This window comes from Nicotiana tabacum, chromosome 23, assembly GCF_000715075.1.
Source record: "Nicotiana tabacum cultivar K326 chromosome 23, ASM71507v2, whole genome shotgun sequence".
Lineage (NCBI taxonomy): Eukaryota > Viridiplantae > Streptophyta > Magnoliopsida > Solanales > Solanaceae > Nicotiana > Nicotiana tabacum.
The window spans coordinates 124,782,568-124,788,176 of NC_134102.1; the positions used below are offsets into that span (position 1 = coordinate 124,782,568).

The following is a 5,609-nucleotide window of genomic DNA, read 5'->3' on the forward strand; positions in this document are numbered from 1 at the left end:
TAGGTGATAAATTCTCTCTCATGATGAGATCCTTTGTCTGCTCTTCCACTGCAATCTCTCCAGACTGGTATTTCCATGAGGTTCTTAGAGCAAAAGCATTTAGAAGCTCTTCTTCATCTGTAGAATTGCACTCTTCATATTTGTCTTCTTCCTCCCCTTTCTCATGTATGTCTTCATCGGATTCATCAGATGCATATTCACTAGTGTTGTCTTCATCGGACTCACCATGTGTTGTTATCATTAATGGTCCAGTTTTATCTTTCTCCGCCTAAGGTATTTGTTGGCTAGTACTACAATAATTGTCACCCTTTTGTATTCCATTGTTGATCTTCCTCTGTTCACATTGATATTGCAGATTCTCCATTGATGTTTGAGGACCCCAGAGGTGTACACCAATAGTGATGCCCTTATCTTTTTAGTCACAGTATGGCTAATAACTTCGGGGTTAGAAGAAACCATATTGGAGTTGTTTGTGATATGTGTTTCAGAAACCTTAAGATGTGTCATGTTATCCACCTCTGTATAAGTGGTTATAGCATTTGAACTATCATTTACAGTATTTTAGGGAGATAAGCATGCTTCAACATGTTTCTCACCCCACCTTGTTCTGTGCCAAATTATCTTCTTTATCGTTGGACTCCAACTCCTTGGAACTACTTTTATTATTTTTTTAGCAGACTTCACAACCTCAATAGATTTCTCATTTTCGTTCAGGTGCGACAGATGTTGGAAAGAATTAGCCACGGGTACAGGAGAATTTATGGCTTCCGGCATGTGTACCAAAGTTTGGCTATCCTTTTGTGCAGTCACCACAACAACATTATTGCCCTTCAAAATATTTTTTATTTCCTCATTAGCACCGGATTGCTTTTGTTGATCAATGTTGATCCCTTTTTGTCTCACTATCCATTTCATCTTCTTAGCTTTAAGACCATTTTGAATCTTTTGTCTGTTAGTAGTTTGTTTCTTGGCAATGTGCTTTTTGGTTTGTAACTGTTGTGTGCCATTCACATTGACAGGTTCTTAAGAATGAGAACCTCCTTATTAGGAACAACCTTTGCATTAACTTGTGCCTGTTTAGCCTTTATATTCCCTTGCTCTTAAGTCTTTGCATCATTCCATTTCTCAATTCTTTGTTGTTACTTATCAGGAAACACTTCAAAACTCTTATTATATTGATTCTTCTTATAAGTCTTGGCATTCTGATTCTTATTATTCTGAGAATAGCACACATCTTCAGAGTGGCCCTGATGCATACATTTGAAACAATAATCAAGAACGAAATCATACTACACCTCTTTCCAAAAACCATCACCCTTAATACCATTTTCATCCTTTGTACCCACCCAAATAGAATCCGGTCTCAGCACAGCTAAATCACTTTCTATCTTTACTTTAGCAAAATTGGTCCAAGATTTAGTCGATGTAGCTTTGTCAATAGTTAGGAGGGTACTTATAGGAGAGGTGATTCTCTTCAGAGCATCCCAGTTGTAGTAGTGCCATTTAAGGCTAGGTAGATGAATCCAAACCAGGACTAGAGTAGTTTCTTCTTCTTGATTGAAATCTTTTGTCCGCCGCATTAGTCTCATAGGAAATCCCAAGATTGTAACTTTGTCTCTGAAATAATAAAACCCATTGAGTCTTCTTCTTCTGCAAAATCGATGAATATATGTTTGGCATTGTAATACCCTAATTTTACAGCTCATCTCATCAAAAATCTTGCATTGAAATCTCTGCGAATATCCCCGATTAATATTTTTCCATGTGAGAATTTTTCGATTACCGTTAATCGACACAATTTAGCTATCTCCTCTTCTTCCTGTGGGGAGAAGAAAACAATAGGCTTGACTTTGTAGAGTTCCGGTGGGTGATAAGGCAATCTCAGAGTTTGCTGCCTCGGACCAGTAAGAGTATTGACGTATGAAGATTTTGAGTCTCCTGATAGGTTTGCACCGCTCGAAGGATCATTCAGATGTGTCCACTCGCTGCTAGTTTCCCGACGGTGGTCGGAGCACTCATCGAAAGAGGTTTGAGAACATTAGTGTTGCGTGCGCGTGAGACGCGTACCAACGGTTACGTTTTGTGCTCGATAACATACACTACACCAAAAGAGGCTTTTAGTGGCAATATATTTTGCTTTTAGCAGCAATAGTTATTGACGCAAAAATATTTACCAGCAATTGATTTAGTGCCATTGTATCCAACGTCGCTAAAGCCTCTAGTGGCAATTGTGTCAAATGTTGGTAAAGGATCATATTCTTGCAGTTAAAAGTAAATATTATTAGTGGCAATTGTTATTTCCAGTAAATCTGCCTTAGAAATGTGCTATCCAAACATGTTTAACAGCTTTTGTTATTGCCGTTAAAAATGCATCAATTGCCATTAAAGGAGATCTGTTTAGTAGCAATTATTGTGGAAGCTAAATTGATCATAAATTCACCTTAATCTACTTATTTAACTAAGTACTATTTTGTAGCATAAAACACAAAAACCATAAGAGCAAACAATTAGAAGGTTCTTACTATCAATCTCAAAAGTCAAAACAATATCATTCAGTTAAAACAAGATTTATCCAACTCAGAACACCAACTTATATATCGACTAGTAAAAGACGCAAGTAACATTATGTACAAGACAACTAAACATCAAGTTGTAAACCAAGTCTCTCATCAACAATCTGATATTCTTGATCTTCCTAATCTTCTACTCCCTTTATTAACAATGTGATCTTCTGGGCAGCTATCTTTCCGTGATCTTGAGCCAAAGGATTTAAGTTCCCGCATTTTACCATCACATAGTAAGAATTTCTTGCATATAAAATACATATAATGACACATATGAGAGAAAATCTAAGAAGACAACATGAAACAAAGTAATATTCCTGCCGATAAAATGCATATTATGACATATATGAGAGAAAATATAAGAAGACAACAGGAATTAAAGAAATATTCTTGTATCATTTGAGACTCTAGCAGTTCATCAATATATTAACAAGAGCTTCTCACCTACTGAAGATGATTTTTTTGGGGCAAATATTGACCAAAATTCTCATGTACTTTTGAATTTTTATCTGTGCACGTTCTATTGAATTAGCATGACAAAGTTGTACCTTCTATTGAGTATAGCATGATGAAAACTGCAGAGAACTTTTATATTTTTTTGTTTCTAAGATGAATTTTCTGACATTTAAATTGTGTCATAGCTGATGTGCTTATCATATCTAGAGTTTAATTATATCAACCTACACGACTCTGCAACTCGTATAAATGGAGTTGTTTTACATGAGTTCATCACACAAAGAGTTCTCTGCTTGCTCTATATGATAACATGGCATTGGTTTATGTCACTTCTATGTGTTCCATGTATGTACCACAATTATAGATTATAAGTTTCCGCTCATCTTTTTGGTTCATGGTTGAACCACAAGTGAAATTTTTTGGTACTCCGTGTTCAAAACCAGAAAATTATAGAAGCAAAGAAACGTTAATTCAATAAATAAAATAAAAAATAATTTCGAGCCCACAAGTTGCTTGTGTGTCCTTAAGAAAATTAAGCCCCTCGTTATTGCCCAAGGTTTTGGATTAATTCCTCCCACGATAGAACAAAATAGCTATTCTGTGATAGCGGCACTACAAATCACAGAATTTTAGCGAACCCAACAAATGGAGCAAATCACACCTGACACTTATGTTTATTTTGAAAATAATGCAATAATGCAGAAAAGATGGGAGAAATTTTAAGATTTTCCATGTATAAAAACGAAGCCAAGCCTCTAAATTTATAGACAACGAAAGGGTGAGATGAAAAGGTGCAAACTAAAATGTGCCTCTTCCATTTCCCATTCTCACCTTTAAAAAAAATCCAGCAATCCCCCACATGAATGAGGAATGGCCATATGTATAAAAACATGCATGAAAACTGGCAAGCTAGGATTAATTGCATCTCGATAAGTAGGTTTCTCTTTGAACTTTTCGTAGTGAACATATGTCGGATATACTCGGTCAATCGGTAAATTTGATATCTTTAAACCGTTGAACTTTGGTGTATACCTAGACAACCATAAGTCATACAATCAATCATTAACCTTTTTTGGTTTTCATTGTTGTGTTTGTTTCAGCCATGAAAACCGCCTGGTTTCATAAGCGCATAGAGAACTGGCCTTACAGAATTCTCCTTGAAGTGACTTATACTTCACACTTATGAAGGTGATTCCTAAATGTGTCATCCCGTAGAAACACTATTTGATATACCCCATATCAAATTTAGAAACCATTAAAAAGCCTTAACGTTTTATCCTTGGTACTGAATATTGTCTCATCATGAGAATGGACCAAAATTTTATTTGACAATGTTGAACCGTCATTAATGATTTTGTTTGATCTCCTTGAACCTAGATCTTGGAATTTCCAGTCTTCTAGGTACAGTTACCGCCACAATGACTTGTCATCGGCCATAGTCTCATTCCCTTTCTATGATCTCTCAACTATCACAATATATGCATATAGGTGCCAACGAAATGGGCCACAATGGAATGTCTTTAAGAAATTTCGGAGCCATTCTGTTTCTTCACTGGCCTAGTCTAAGGCTATAAACTCAGCCTCAATTCTAAAGCGAGCAATGCACATTTATTTGGATGATTTTCAAGACACCACTCCTCCATCGTTTGTAAAAATATATCCATTTATGGATTTTAAAAAATAGTCAAATCGATGATCTAATTTGCATCACTATACCCCCCATTACCGTGAGATATTTATTGTAATACAAGTCATAATTTTGACTATTTCAAATATCTCAAAACTAATTTCATTGTCATTACAGTTCAATGTGAACTTCCTTATGTCGTAGATTAATATGTCTCGACTTTCTATTGCATATCAGATTATTAACTACACTTAATATAGCAATATTATATTATAACAATAACAGGAATGATTGGCATCGGTTGTGTCCACGACCTTTTAATATATAACATATTTTGCACTCCCTCCGCATTTTTCTAGTATTTGTATGCTATTTATTCTTATTCCAAAATGCAATACAGGTCTATATGATGTGCAAATTATAGCACCTTCTCATGAAAAATATCCAACTTGCTATGGATTTTTTTTATTATTATTTTCATCAGTTGATTCACCACATTATAGACCAACGTATTAATACATCCGTTCATGAATGGTTATGTCTATACAAAAACATTCAAACACATCTTTTAATAAAAATTCACAACTTTCTAGGTGACTCCCTTTCATAAATGTTCAAGAAAGAATACATCCTTTCTTGAAAGGCACGTGAACAACATTGGATTGGCGATTTCATCATCTAGTCATCACTAAGATTAAGCAAGTAATGAATTTACTAAATACCATATCAAAGTTCTTCTAATTAATATAGACATTGCGTCTAACATTAGCTTTTATCATGCATAAGCTAAACACCTTCACATTTCAAATATTTCATGTATCTTTTCTATTATTTCAAACAATGACTACATAACTTGAAGTATTCTTAATATAAACACATTTGTTTACACTCATTAATTTTGAAACCATTTGACAGTATTATTTGGTCAAATTTTGTATGTCATTATTTGGGTGCTTATTTTA

The 5,609-nt window shown here is 34.8% G+C and overlaps 1 long non-coding RNA gene across 1 annotated transcript; it reads left to right on the forward strand.

The window, feature by feature from the left end:
• Positions 1-662, forward strand: LOC107803897 (uncharacterized). The gene is made up of 2 exons (XR_001652094.2): positions 1-273; positions 356-662. It is a non-coding gene; the product is annotated as an uncharacterized LOC107803897 (long non-coding RNA).
• The last annotated feature ends 4,947 nt before the right edge of the window (positions 663-5,609 follow it).